Source organism: Panthera tigris, chromosome B3, assembly GCF_018350195.1.
Source record: "Panthera tigris isolate Pti1 chromosome B3, P.tigris_Pti1_mat1.1, whole genome shotgun sequence".
NCBI classification, from domain to species: domain Eukaryota; kingdom Metazoa; phylum Chordata; class Mammalia; order Carnivora; family Felidae; genus Panthera; species Panthera tigris.
Window position 1 is genome coordinate 30,183,180 of NC_056665.1, and position 16,145 is coordinate 30,199,324.

General features: G+C 34.4%; 1 protein-coding gene across 14 annotated transcripts in view; it reads right to left on the reverse strand.

The window, feature by feature from the left end:
- The window catches only part of PEAK1 (pseudopodium enriched atypical kinase 1), a 369,695-nt gene that overhangs the window by 156,177 nt on the left and 197,373 nt on the right, over positions 1-16,145 (reverse strand). For all 14 annotated transcript variants that reach the window (XR_006218480.1, XR_006218481.1, XR_006218479.1 and 11 more), the window contains one exon: positions 3,748-3,912. The gene's annotated coding sequence lies outside the window, so the exon portion shown is untranslated. The remainder of the gene's footprint in view (positions 1-3,747; positions 3,913-16,145) is intronic.

Below are 16,145 nucleotides of genomic sequence, written 5' to 3' on the forward strand. Positions count from 1 at the left end.
CATACTTAGTTTTCTACACTTAGAATAAGAATCTACACTTAGAATAAGAATCTATATGAAGGGACTATATACAAATTTAACAGAAAACTTATGGCATTAAGATAAATTGGTCTCTGGATTCATTACTATTTTAGTCTTTAGTGATAGTATCAGTTTCTGAGACTGAAAACCAATGAAGAACTTCTGGTGATAAAGAGAAAAGAAAAAGGCAAAGAAGACTTCAAGGGAGAATAGCTGACCAGGGAGGTCAGTTTTGCATTTTCCCCCACTCATATCTACTATATTTCTCTGTCCTCTAAGTCTCGATCTCAAATAAAATGTGGGTCTACTGAGATCATCTTGAAGTAACTTAGCCTTCATTTAGGAATGGATTATCGTTTTTATTACATAATAACTAACACTTTTAAAATATAATCAAAATAATGATAAATTCCTGACAAAATAAAATTGGTGCTGCAAAAGAAACATCATATGTGCCTTAAGAGAGCTGAGATGAGGATGCTGCTAATAAGAACTTGTTATCTACCGCTGCACAAAGAAGCAACCGCAACACGTGGTAGTGAATATTTGTAAACCAAAACACATCTCTGATGAAGAGCTCCAGCTGTGAAGTCAGACAGAACTGGTTCTACCTCTAACTAGTAAACTTGATGTGGGGCAATTTACTTAACTTCTCCGAGAACGTGTTTCCTCAGATGTAAAATGGAACTATCTAATAATAAGACCCACATCAAATACAGTTGTGAAACTTGAGAATGCATAATAATCAATAATCCCAATGCTTGGCATATGATGATCACTCAATACACATTAATTACTGTTATTTTTTTAAGTTTTATTTTATTATTTATTTTGAGAGAGACAGAGAGACAGAGAGAGTGTGTGCACACACATGAGTAGGGAAGAAGCAGAGAGAGGGGTAGAGAGAATCCTAAGCAGGCTCCGTGCTGTCAGCGCAGAGTCCAACATGGGGCTGGATCTCACAAACCACGAGATCATGACCTGAGCTGAAATCAAGAGTCAGATGCTCGGGGCGCCTGGGTGGCTCAGTCGGTTAAACATCTGACTTTGGCTCAGGTCATGATCTCGCTGGGTTTGTGAGTTCGAGCCCCATGTCAGGCTCTGTCCTGACAGCTCAAAGCCTGGAGACTCCTTCAGATTCTGTGTCTCCTCCTCTCTCTGCCCCTCCCATGCTCATGCTCTGTCTCTCTCTCTCTCAATAATAAATAAACATTAAAAAAAAAATTAAAAAAAACAAAAAAAGAGTCAGATGCTCAACCAACTGAGCCTCCCAGGTGCCCCACTGTTATTTTTAATTCCTTTTTGTCTGGGGAAATTGTACATAGGCCTCCCTCCATAAGGACAGTTTTGCAAACAAAGGTGCTGTAGAGGATGTTCTAAAGGTCTACCAAGCTTTATAAATTTAAGATTCTAGATGGATATATTGTTTAGAGTAGTCTTGCTATCTGCAAGAACATATCCCCTACCCTAAGAACCATAATTTTAAGCTCATAAAATGAATTTAGATAAAACTGGGTATTTGATTCTACTTTTAACCTAGCTGGAATGTCTTTTAAATTTTAGCCTCTTCAACGTGGCCATGATAGTTTGCACCATTAGAAATCTGGATTTCAAATTTGTACAATTAGAAATCCAGCTATTCAACAATTAGAAATCGAATTCCATTCCCTGTTCAAATGCCATAGATTTGGGATTTTGGAGGCACTCAGCTTGAGTGCGGCCAGCAAAATTAAATATGTAAATACAGCTGATCTTTTTAAATTCTATATACTTCATGGATATGAGTTACATGACTTCTGAACTGGGCTATTTGGGAGAATCAGTGCAGTTCTTTTATTTTGTAGTGAGGTCAAGTTGTATTCCAGTTTGCTTCTTGATGACATTACAACCCACCACCACCGCCAAAAAAAAAGGAAAAAATTGTAGTGAAAAAAGTAGAAATTAATGATTGGAAATACCTAGTATCTATAGATTTCAATGATCCCATTACTGGTTACCAAAAATACTGAAAGAAGGATTTAATGGAATTAAGAGTTTGATAAGGAGTGGTAAAGGTACCAGTAAAAATTTTGACAATATTGTTTTTTTTTAATGTTTAATGTATTAATCTCATTAATAAAACTGTTGGCTATATAAGATTATAGAATCAGACATAATGAAATGGGGAAAGAAAACTTAGATCATCACCGAGAAAGAAATTTGATGACTTTCTATGTATTATCTTACCTGCATAAGTTAACACTCAGTACTTTAATTTCTGCTGTGTTTCAAAAGTTGCTTTCTTCAACTTTATTTTTTAATGGTTGAGAAATATAAAGAATTTACTGGACATTTAGAAAGAGCTAAATGCTGCTATGTGGGTGGTTGTGGCAAGAACACAGAAAAGTTCTAACTAGAGGTTTAAACAAGCAATTGGAAAAGTTTTTAAAAAAATCGATGTTCAGGCATTTTTTAAAATCAAGGTTGATGTTAGCATAGGAAAGAATAATGAGAACATCATTCTTGTTAAATTATTCCAAATTTTTCTTAATTCTTAGAAATTTTCATAATAAAATTGTTAAAAGAAATAAAAATAACACCTGGTTATGTTGTAGCTTAGAAGTAAAGCAGAATTATAAACAAAGAAAACATGAGGAACAACCTTCTTTCTTGGAGTAATGTCTGACCAAAATAACACTTTATAAATGTTAGTATATAGTTGAAAGAATATATTGATCCTGGGTTACATTTCTCAGTTTGAATAATTCTCTTGAAACAGGCCTTGTATTCCTTAGAATTATTAGGACTAGCAATTGATTGATTTTTCACATCTGCACTTTACCAGAGGGACTTAGTTTTAGTCAACTGTACCCATTTACTACCAAGATATAGTGACTCAAATAAACAAATGATTATCCATCAAAATCAAAGTAGTACACTTCCAATGAATTACAGTTCTAAATGTTCACTAGGATGCTTTTTAAAAATTAGCAAACATTTGAATCTTACAAAACGCACTGAAACAATTATGGCTGAAGATCAAGGAGATTTAAGAAGACTGACAAGGAACCTTAAGTCTTTCTACAGCTGCTTTCCACTCTACTTAAAATGTAATAGTCCTTGTAATTTTACAAGAAGAAATAAATTTATAATTTTTTCCAGTTTTTTTCCTTCTTTTCTACTCTGGATTCTTGTTTCTTTTTTTGTTTGTTTGTTTTTACAACTCTAAATTCCTGAGAAGGATGGGCAAAGGAGAGAATAATGATTAAATAAAAAGAAGATGTCAGATATGAAGGCAAAAAGATCAAGAGATCAGACACCAAGTAAGGAAACTAAAAAATAACATGAAATAAAGTTCAGAAAATAAGACTACAAAACCTCTGCATATGTGATAGCATGCTACCACTTAATGTTGCCTGAGCTGTTTCTGTGAAAGGAAAAGTATTTGGTCAAGAATGGACCTATAAATATACTAGTACTATGCTATATTTCTACTCAAATAAGCTTATTTGTTTCTAAGTTAAGAAGTTCATAACCTGGGGGAAAAAACAATTCTTTTGAGCGATATCAAGGCCAAACATTAAGGGCCAAAACAAAGACCTGACTATGCTAAATAAGTCATAAAATTATCAGCTTTATCTATACTTTGGTATTTGTAAGGTAAATATTTAAATTTAAAAAGAAATCCTTTCAAGTTCTATAAAAGTTCTTGGTGGAAGTGTAACACTATATGAAAATTCTGGTTACCGTTTAAATTTGCAGTTCTTCATCCATTATGGTGACAAAGGTGGTTTTAGCAGCTATCATTACATTCGTTTACAGTTTCAAAGTGCTTTGGGTCCTTCCAGGATGAATGTACTTTCTTCCTTGCCTCTCATTCCTTAACTTATTTTCAGAAGACAGCAATGTTTACTGCAAGAGAGAAAAATAAAGTAAAGCTAAATTGGAGAATAAACTAGTTTTAAATATACTAGACATTTTTCTTTCCTTTAAGATATTCTTAATTTCACCCTCAGTCAACGGTTATAATTAGTCTTATTCATTTAAGAAGTAACTTCCTTACTTAGGTGGAGGCATGGACAGAATCCTATACCCTCAATAACAATCTATGTCATACCTAAGACCCAAGTAATTTATAAGACTCAAACTAGCACCGATGTACTTGAAACTCACTAGGATTTCATGTGATTGTCTTTGAACACCTGTTTTGAGCTATGTAAGAGCCAAATGTAAGAGCATTAATTGAATGAGAAATATTAAACCCAACTTCATCTTTATAAGAACCCAATTCTAAAAGTATCAATGTCTAATTCTGATACAGCCTTTGTAAAATACGAAAGTAAGTATCTCCAAATGCAAAAATGTTTCTAGCTACTTTGCAGTTTACTTTAGGCTCAAGTATGAAATATATTTATAATTTGGCATACAGGAAATCACCTAAAATTAAATGAATAAATTCCTATCTATTTCTGACTCTGGAGCACCAATTATATGTATTTTCAAACTGGCACAACCTCTAATTTGTTTTCTATATAACACCAAATATAAGGAAAATAACTCTAAGAGTTAAGTAGAAAGAGAAAGATAAATGCAATTACTTTTAAATGATTCCTGATTGTGATTACATAATACAGAATTGAACCTTTCAATAAATGCTTAGAACAGAAAGGTATTTTGAAACAGGAGTTTTCATTTGTGCACCATATCAAACAATATCAAACTCCAACACAGTTGGATTATCCATGATCAAAGGACCACCCAATGTTCTCACAGTGCTTATATCTCCTCTTCATGTGGTACAAAATAACATTAAGCAGTGTGTAGGAGAAATATTACCAAGAATATATATATGTGTATGTATATATGTAACCAATATGCAGATGAAATAATGATGCCCAGGATAACACACACAGTGGCAAAATCACTCCATCTTCTTTCCATTATTAAATGAGTCTTTTGAGAAGAAAAATGCAATTTATGCCAATTTTAACTGTGAAACTTGAAGATGGGAAAAAATTGAACACATGGGTATACAAATATTGGTAACCTAGAAAAGTACATCGTAATAGAAAAGTGATTTTCCAAGGGTAGGCGTTTGGCCAGTGGCAAAACTGAAATGAACACCTAAATTTCCTCACTCTCTCCTAAAGCAGTGTTCTACTATCCTTCTATAATCCATCTGCATTCTTGTCCTCTCGGCCCCCTTAGTTATTTTTTCTTAATCATTTATTCTTGGACTTGTAGGCATTCTATCATAAGATAGCCATTAACACTTATCCAACAATGTAAGAGACAAAGAGACATAAACAGTGTTTAATCAAATCTTAACAGTTTATATGTGCAATCTGTAGACAGGATAGGGTTGGGTCTTATATTTTTATCCAGTCTGAAAATCTCTAACTCCTAATTGGAGAGTTGAGTTTGTCAACATGTAATGTGATTATTGAAATGACTGAGTTCAAAGCTACCAATTTCTATTTCTATTCTTTTCTGCTTTTTGTTTTGTTCCTGTCCTACCTTTTCCTGCCTCAATTTCAGTTAATCAAATATTTGTAATGTTTTACTTTAATTGCTCTATAATTCTTTGTGCTGGGGGAGGGTGACACTAAGAATTATAATATGCACCCTCAAATTTCCACAGTTTAAAGCTAATACTAAATATCATGCAAAGCATAAGAAACTTGTAGTAGTATAATTCCATTTACTACAAACCCTTTTTGTTAATGGTTGTCATGTTATTCTACTTATATTATAAACCCATAATAAAATGGTTTTAACTTTTAAGAAGTCAGTTAAAAAAAAAAGAAGTCAGCTTTCTTTTAAAAACAGTAATGGAAGGGGCGCCTGGGTGGCTCAGTTGGTTGGGCGGCCGACTTCAGCTCAGGTCATGATCTCGCGGTCCGTGAGTTCAAGCCCCGCGTCGGGCTCTGTGCTGACAGCTCGGAGCCTGGAGCCTGTTTCCGATTCTGTGTCTCCCTCTCTCTGACCCTCCCCCGTTCATGCTCTGTCTCTCTCTGTCTCAAAAATAAATAAACATTAAGAAAATTAAAAAAAAAAAAACAGTAATGGAAGAAAAAATAAGATATTTTTTCATATTTATCATTCTTTGCGGTCTTCAGTTCTCCTGTAGAACAGACTTTCCATTTGATATCACTGCACTTCAGCTTAAAAACTTTAATTATTTCTTACACAGCAAGTCTGCTGACAATGAATCGTCTAATTTTTTTGAATCACCTTCATTTTTGAATAACATTTATGTTAAGTATGGCATTCTGCGTTGAAAGGTTTTCTTTCTTCCTTACAGCTCTTTCAAGATACCATTCCATAGTTTTTTTGGCTTCCATTATTCTGATAAGTCAGCAGTCATTAATATTATTATTTCTTTTGTTTTCAAGATTTTCTCTTTATCTTTGGTTTTCAGGAGTGTAACCATATTATGTGTCTAGATTTAGTTTTCATTTACTTTGGGTGGGGGGAACGTTTACTGAACTTCTTGGCTCTGCAAATTAGTGTTCTGTTAAATTTGAGAAATTTTCAGTCTATTTTTTAAAATTTCTGTTCCATCTTCTCTCTTTTCCATGTTGGTTTTCAATATACATAAGTTTGACTGCTTATAATCCCACTGGTCACCAAGGTTCTGTTTGGTTGGGTTTTTTTGTTTGTTTTGTTTTGTTTTAATCTTTTTTCCTCTTTGTTCTTCAAATAGGATAATTTCTACTGATCTATCAAGGCCCTTTCTTCTGTCATCTCTTATCTGCCATTAAATCTATCGAGTGAATTTTTAATTTCAGGTATTGTATTTCCAGTTCTATAATTCCCTTTTTATTTAAAAAAAAAAATAGTTTCTACTTCTGTCTGCAGAGAAAGTCTGTATTTTCCTTCATTATGTCCTCCTTTTCCTTTAAATTCTTGACCATATTTATAATAGCTCATTTAAAGGTATTGTCACTTAACTAACATCTGGATTGACTCCTTTTTTTTTTTAAACTATGGATAATATTTTCCTAGTTCTTCACATGATTGATAATTTTTTTTTAAATTTTTTTAACGTTTATTTATTTTTGAGACAGAGAGAGACAGAGCATGAACGGGGGAGGGCCAGAGAGAGAGGGAGGCACAGAATCTGAAGCAGGCTCTAGGCTCTGAGCTGTCAGCACAGAGCCCGACGCGGGGCTCGAACTCACGGACCGTGAGATCATGACCTGAGCCGAAGTTGGACGCTTAACCGACTGAGCCACCCAGGCGCCCCACATGATTGATAATTTTTGATTGTATACTGGACAATATGGATGATATGACATAGAAACTCTGTGTTTTGTTACCTTCCTTTGAAGTGCATTGATTTTTCTTCTAATAGGAAGTTTAAACACTGGCTGATCATCTTGAACTTGTGGATGGTTGGTTTTAGGGAAGGTATGCTTCAACTTTGTCCTCCATCCTAGAATAAATCCCTTAGGCCTTACAGTCGTTACTTCTAAGACAGGAAGGACCCTTCTAAGATTCCAACAAAAATCCGAATGTGTCTAATAGGACTCAAACTCCAAATCTGATTAGAAATATCACCTCAAATACCACTTTCCACTAGGCTCTATGGCATCTCCTCTACACATGTGAATTTAAAGATGAATCAAGGAATTAAAAAGAATACAAATGCAAATGTTAGGGATTTTCACCACTGAATTCCAGAACAACCTGTATGACTTGAATGGGGTTGTGGATTCAATGTTACTAACCTATCAATATTGAGTTCTTGATTGTGATAATTTTATCTTACTCTCAAATGATTCAGGAAAAAATTATTCTTACAACTGGTGTGTAATTTCAAATTATTACAAATTAAAAAGAAAAAGTTAAATGTATCAATAAACCCTATTACATTTCCAAAATGTTTTCAGTGAAAGGCTAATACAGCTATATGCTTAAAGAGGAAGTAGTTCTGTAGTGAAATAAATTGGGGTAAAGTTATTATATTCGTTTTTAGCAATTCACAATACATGTTAGCATACCGAATATTTCTACAAATCATGCATTAGAGATATTTCCATTTATTCATCTTTCCAACCACATAATGAAATGCACTGTTCTAGAGATAGAGGTAATAATAGAGGCAAGATCTCCTTTCACAGATTTTACATTGTAATACAGAAAGAGACAAATAAATAAATAAACTAATTTCAGATGGTGTAAATGCTCTGAAGAAAATAAAACTGGGTATTAGAGAGAGATTAGGAAGGTGTAGATACTTTTAGATAGTGCATCAAGGAAGGCTTCTCAGTAGATGATGTTCAAGTTACAACTGAAAGAAATGAGCCAAACATGGAATGATTTAGAATGTTCTAGACAGAGGATATACATGTCAAAAGACAGAAATAAGCTTATAATGTTCATGGAAAAAAGTTTCTAATTTATCCAAACAATTAAGAATTTGTGAGAAAAATCTCTTGATTACTACACCCTTCAAAGAACATGATCAGAAAGTACAAACTTCCAGTTATAAAATAAATAAATAATAGGGATGTAATGTACAGCACGGTGATCATAGTTAATAATACTGTATTGCATATCTGAAAGTTGCTAACAGTAAATCTTAAAAGTTCCCAACACAAGAAAAAAATTCTGCAACTATGTATGGTGATGGATGTTAACTAGACTTATTGTGGTCCTTGTGCCATATATACAAATATAGAATCATTACGTTGTATACCTGAAACTAACATATAGATTCACCTATTGCACACGTCAGGTATACTTCCTTAAAAATGTGAAAATTGTCCTGATTTTAAACCTATTTATTAATTCTTATATAATGACAACAATAAAATAATGTTTATTTTAAATTCTTAACTTAGTTTTCTAACTATGCAAAATGCCCAAGGAACCTCTGATATAACCTGTGACACCAAAAATCTGTCAAAGCACCATCAGCTCAGTATTGTGTGATCTTGTTTACTTTGCTATTTAATAGTAGACAACAGTTCAAATAAAAATGTCACTTGGAATTAAAACATTACAGTCTGCTAAGAATCCTACAACTTACTTGGGAGCTTTTTAATCATTTAGAGCAGGGACTGTCAAACCATGACCCTTGGGCCAAATGCGACCAGCCAGCCATTTGCTTATGCAAGGCCCACAAGGTAAGAATAGCTTTTACATTTTTAAGCAGTTGGGGAAAAAGGTCAAAAGATGCTAAAATTTGAGATGTAAAAATTATATGAAATTCAAATTTTGTTGTCTAGAAATAAAGTTTTATCAGAACACAGCCAGCTCATTTTTAATATACTGTTTATAGCTGCTTTTATACTACAAAGGCAGAGTTGAGTTGTTGTGACAGGGACCATGTGGCCCACAAAGTCTAAAATATACACTATTTGGCTCTTTATAGATAATGTTCGACAGTTCCTGACTAAAGTATACCAAACATGTTTATACTCTACAATGATAGAATTTATATTTTAAAACATTACATCAACTGATTTATTCATCAGTCCATTAGTCTTTCATGTTTCTACTTAAGTGTTAAATAATAATTTTATATTTAAAATGACCATCCCAAGGGTGCCTGGGTGGCTTAGTCAGTTAAGCATACGACTTTGGCTCAGGTCATGATCTCAGGGTTCATGAGCTCAAGCCCAGCATCAGGCTCTGTGCTGACAGCTCAGGGCCTGGAGCCTGCTTCGGATTCTGTGTCTCCCTCTCTCTCTGCCCCTCCCCCACTTGTGCTTGCTCGCTCTATCTCAAAAATAAATAAACATTAAACAAATTTTTTTAGTAAAAAAATAAAATGAAGAAAAATAAAAAATAAAAAGACCATCCCATAATATTGAGAGAATTTTTACATAATCAAAAATTCATTTTCCTAATTTGTGAAATTTATGAGGTATGATAAATCATTTCCTTGGGTCAGGTTCTGATTTAAAATTTGTAACGGACTCTGAATTGTAAAATAAATAAACATTCCTACAGTTGATACAAGATCATTAATAACAATACTGAGGAAAAGTGAAATCAATGGTTAAACACTGGGTAAAAAAAAATAATTGCTTGAGAACTTCAGAAGTTTTAAAAGGTGTTAAGTATTAAAATTTATTTTAGAATGGTTCAACTTCCATTTCTGACCATGAGCGATTAAGCAGTCTAGAATAATCCCCCAATGCAATCAACTAGAACACGGTAAAATATAGGAAAGGACTATTTTCAGATACAGGCAGTGCAGGATTGTTATCCTTGAAAAAAGAGAAGCAAACAAGGCAAGCCCTACCATCACCCAAGGCTCTCAGCCAAGAAGCAATTTACCACTCCTGAGCAGCAGGGAGGAGGAACCCAGACAGAACCTGGCAATCTTGGTGACTTGAGATAGAGAAAAAAGTACAAGGAGGCCAAGGTGGCTAGAATTTATGGGGCAGAGTTCCAGAGAAGAAAGAGTTCCAGTAATTTAAATGAGAGTTCCCTAGAGTATTTAGCTAAATAAAAACCTGTGGATGAGAAGGGTAAAATTTCTTTAGACCAGCCAACAAGAATTTCTAAGGAAAGAAAGTTACCAGGGAGTAGTAAGACAAAGCCTTCTCAGAGCTGAAAGAGGGTCAAGATTTCAACAAGTTCCCTCATTGAATATACAAGGCAGTTGTGACCCCAGAAAGGCCACACCACAGATGGAGGGGGACAGTAGCTCTAGAATAAAAGCTACTATAATCCCACCTGAAAGAAGCTTGAAAGCCTAGAAAACAATCAAACTAATATGTGATTTATAATGCCTGTCAGGAAAGAGTCCAATACTCTTTAAATGAATGCCACAAAATCATGAACACAACATGTAAAATTTGCAAATATTTGTCATTCAATTAAAAATTAGTGGACAAAGGGGACACCTGGGTGGCTCAGTAGGTCAAGCGTCCAACTCTTGATCTCAGTTCAGATCTTGATTTCAGAGTCGTGAGTTCAAGCCCTGCACTGGGCTCTGTGCTGGGCATGAAGCCTACTTTAAACTAAACTAACTAAAATAAAGCAAAATAAAAACTACTGGCCCAAGAAGCTGGAAAATGTGACACATAAACCAGAAAAATAGCAGTAAACAGAAAAAGACCTAGAAATAACAAGCATGATGTAATTCATGGAGCAAAGGCATTGAAAGGACTATTACAAGTATGCTTCATATTCAAGAATGAAAACAGGAACATGGTGAAGAGAGAAATACCCAAAATGAAAATTTCACTGAATGAGACAAGCAACAGTACATGCATTGCTGAAAAAAAGATTAGTGAACTTCAAGACACATTGGGGTGCCTGGCTGGCTCAGCTGGTAGAGCATATGACTTTTGATCTTGGGGTCATTGAGTTTGAGCCCCTCATTGGGTAGAGATGTTACTTTAAAAAAAATTTTTTTTTAAGTGAAGGTCAGAAAGAAAAAATGACCACAAGGCAATGAAAAAAGGTCTTATGTTATATGAGAAGTGATATAATTGATAACAGAGTGTAGTAACCTAAAGAGGCATCGTATAAATCCTAGAGCACAACTAAGAAAAAATAATAAAAAGGTAAAACAAACAATAAGCCAGTAGGGGAATAAGCCAACGGGGAAGATTAAACGGAAAAGTATAATTAATTTAAAGGAAGGGTTAATAGAAAACAAACAGCAAGATGATAGATTTAAATCCAACCACATTAATAAATATGTTACATGTTAATTCTCTATATATTCCAATTAAAAACCAGATAAAAAAGCAAGATCAATATATATTGCATATATTGATATGCTATCAGGATCCCACACTAAAATAAGGAAATAGATTAAAAGCATGGAAGAAGATATACCATGTAAACCAAAATCTTAAGAAAGCTGGAATAGCCATATTCATATCAGACAATACAAAAGCCAAAATAAAGAATATTATCAAAGATAATGAGGAACATTTCACAATAATCAAGGGTAAACTTCATTTAGAAGATAAAATAATTCTACGGGGGCACCTGGGTGGCTCAGTTGGTTAAGCGTCTGGCTCTTGATTTCAACTCAGGTCATGATCCCAGGGTTGCGAGGTGGAGCCAGGTGTGGAGCATTGTGTTAGGCTCTGTGCTGAGTGGATTAAGATTCTCTTTGTCTCTCTCTCTCTCTCTCTCTCTCTCTCTCTCTCTCTGCCCCTCCTCCCTCAAAATTAAAAAAGAGGGAAGCCAGGGTGGCTCATGAGGTTGGTTGTGTCTGACTTCAGCTCAGTCATGATCTCACAGTTCATGAGTTCAAGCCCCACATCAGGCTCTATGCTGACAGCTCATTCTGTGCCTCTCACTCCTTCTCACTCTCTGCCCGCCCCCCACTAGCATCTCTGTCTCAAAAACAAACTTACAGAAAAAATTCAAAAAGAAAAGGTGGTAGGGGGAGTGGTGCCTGGGTGGCTCAATGGATTGAGCATCCAGCTCTTGATTTGGGCTCCGGTCATGATCTCACCATTTGTGGGATCGAGCCTAGCTGGCAGCACAGAGCCTGCCTGGCATTCTCTCTCCTGCCTGGGATTCTCTCTCCCTCTCTCTCTGCCCCTCCCTTGTTCGCTTGTGTGCTCTTTCTCTCCTCTCTCTCTCTCTCTCTCTCTCTCTCACACACACACACACACACACAAAATAGACATTTTTTTTTAGTTAGAAGATAGAATAATTCTAAATATATATGTATAGGCTATCAGAACTACAAAATACATGAAGCAAAAACTGACAGAACTAAGCAGAGAAAAAAGTATACAAATACAGTAGGAGACATCAACATTTCTCTCAGTAACTGGAAGAATAGGTACAGTTGAAGTGCAGCAATGATAAAGATTTGAACAGTACTCTCAATTGAATTGATATTTATAGAACACTCCAACCTACAAGAGCAAAATATAAGTTTTCATACTGCCTATGAAACATTTAGGAAGACAGACCACCTGCTGAGCCAAGAATAAGTCTTAACAATTAAAAGAATCAAAACTAGGGGCATCTGGGTGGCTCAGTTAGTTGAGTGTCCGACTTCAGCTCAGGTCATGATCTTGCAGTCAATGAGTTTGAGCCCTGCATCGGGCTCCTAGCTAACAGTTCAGAGAGCCTGGAGCCTGCTTCAGATTCTGTGTTTCCCTCTCTCTCTGCTCCTCTCCCACTCACACTCTGTCTCTCAAAAATGAATAAATGTTAAAAAAAAATTTTTAAATAAATACATAAATCAAAGAATCAAAACTATACACAGCCCATTCCCTTATCACAGTGGAACTAAATTAGAAATCAGTAACAGTAAGATATCCGGAAAATTTTCAAGCATTTACAAATTAAACAACCTACTTCAAAAATAACTCAAGGACCAAAGAAGAAATCACAAAGGAAATCAGAAAATATCTTGAGATGAATGAACATGAAAACCCAACCTATCAAAATTCTGAGATGCAGATAAAAAGGTGCTTTGAGGAAATCTATAGTTTTCTATGCTTATATTTGGGGGTGGGAAGGGGAGGCCTAAAACCAATGACCTAAGCTTCCACCATAAAAAGCTACAAAAAAATGGAACAAATTAAACCAAAATAAGTAGACACTAACAGAGAACAGAAATCAGTAACATAGAAAACTGAAAACAGAGAAAGTTGAATGAAACCAAAAACAGGTTCTGTGGGGGGAAAAAAAAAAAATCAACGAAACTGACAGACCTCTAGCTACACTGAGTGAGCAAATACAGAAATCATCAATATCAGGAATGAAAGGGGAAACATTACTTAAGAGTCTAGAGACACTGACGAAACAAGAGACTATTATGAATGATCTCATGCCAATAAATCTGACAACTAAGATGAAATGGACAAATTTTTTAAAAGACAGATTACCAATACTGACTCAGGAAGTAACAGATAACCTAAATAGCCCTACATCTATTCAAGAAATTAAATACGTACTTTAAAAATGTTCCCACAAAGAAAACTCCAGTTGTCAAATGGTTCACTGGTGAATTCCATCAAACATATAAAGACAGAAGTAATACCAATCCTACATAAATTCTTCTAGAAAGTAGAGGAGGGAACATTTTCAAACTGATTTTATATGGCCAGCAAGCATTAGATTGATTCCCAAACCAGAAAAAGTCATTATGAGAAAAGTATACATCAATATCTCTCTCAAACATAGATGCAAAAATCTTTAACAAAATAGCAAGTCAAATTCAGCAATACATAAGAAAGAATGCAAGGTTGATTTTACATTTTTAAAAAATCAATGTTATTAATCATTTAACAGAATAAAGGAGAAAAACAATATGATCATTTCAATAAACACAGAAAAATATTTAACAAATTTCCACACTTACTCATAACAAAACTTCAGACAACTCAGAATAGTCTAGAACTACCTTAATTTGATAAAGGGCATCTGTAAAATACTGACATAATAATAAATAATAAACATTGTGTTTGACATTACATTGCAGTTCATAGCTAGTGTAATGAGGCAAAAAAAAGAAATGAAAAGCATAAAGATGGGGAAGGAAGAAGTTAAGATATGTTTATAAGAGACATGATTATACAGAAAATCCTAAGGAATCTAGAAAACAAATACAAAAACTATTAAGTGATTAGGAAGACTGTAGAATACAAGGTATATGGGTGTGTGTGTGTATAATATACTCATTATATTTTTATATCAAAAAACAACTAGAAAGTTTTAAACATTTAAATACCATTTATAATAGCAATCGAAAACATGGAACACCTGGGTTTATCCCTAACAAAATATGTACAAGACCTGTAAAATGAAAGCTACAAAACACTGCCAGGACCAACTAAACTGAAATAAATGAAGAGATATACCATATTTATGGATTGGAAGATTCAGTATTATTAATAAGACTATTCTTCCCAAATTCATCTATACATTCAATTCAATTAAAATCAAAATCTCAGAGGTTTTTTGTAGAAATGTACAAACTAATTATAAAATGTGTATGAAGATCCAAATGAACAGGATGATCAAAATAATTTTGAAAATTAAGAACAAAGTAGGAATACTTAAAATACCTGATTTCTAGAATTTTTTCTCTTTTTTTTAAAGTTTACTTGAGAGAGAAAGCACGTGCAAGCGGGGGAGGGGCAGACAGAGAGGATGAGGCTCTGCAGAGACAGAAGGGGAGAGAGAATCCCAAGCAGGCTCCATGCTGCTAGCACAGAGCTGGTTGCAGGGCTCAATCTCACAAACCTCAAGACCATGATCTAAGCCAAAATTGAGTCGGATGCTTAACCAACTGAGCCACACAAGCACCCCTGATTTATAGAATTATTATTATTAAGCACAGCAATCAAGACAGTTTGGTAATAGCCCGAGGATAAACATATAGAAAAATGGAATAGAATACAAAACCCAAAAATAGACCTATAAATCAACTAATTCCTAAAGGTGCCAAGGTAATTCAATTGTTAGGAAGTTCAACAATTGGATATTCATATGGAATGAAAATGAATTTTGTCTTTACTTCACATATTTTGTATATGTACAAAAACTAACTCAAACATACCATAAACCTAAGAGAAAATGTAAAATCTTAAAACTTCAAAAAGAAAACACAGGAAGACATTTTATGGACCTTAGTCGCCTGATAAACTGTACTTTATCAAAATTAAAAACTTCTGCTATTTTAAAAACATCATTATAAAAACTAAGTGGTCACTATGCACATAAAACAATTAAAACCACAGTAAGAACTTAATACTCATTGAAGAACTAAAATTTGAAAGACTAACAATTCTAAATATTGGTAAGGATATAGAGCTAATATTGATGCACCATCCAATACAGTAACCACTAGGCACATATAGCCATTTAAATCTGACTTGATAACTGCAATAAAAATTCAGTCCCTCAGATGCACTAGCCATATTTTACCTGCTCAACAGCCACAAGTGGCTAGTGACTAAGGCATGGGAGAGTGCAGATACAGAATAGTTTCATTATTGCAGAAATGACTACAGGATGAATTAATGCAGAACATACGAAATGCTCACGTCATTGCTAGTAGGAATGTAAAATTTTGCCAGCAAGTTTAGCAGCCTCTTTGAAAGTCAAACAACTTACCATATAACCCAACAATTCGACCCTGCACTTATACTCTTACTTTGCAATAATGAGAAAACACCCTTTCACCCAGTCAGGAC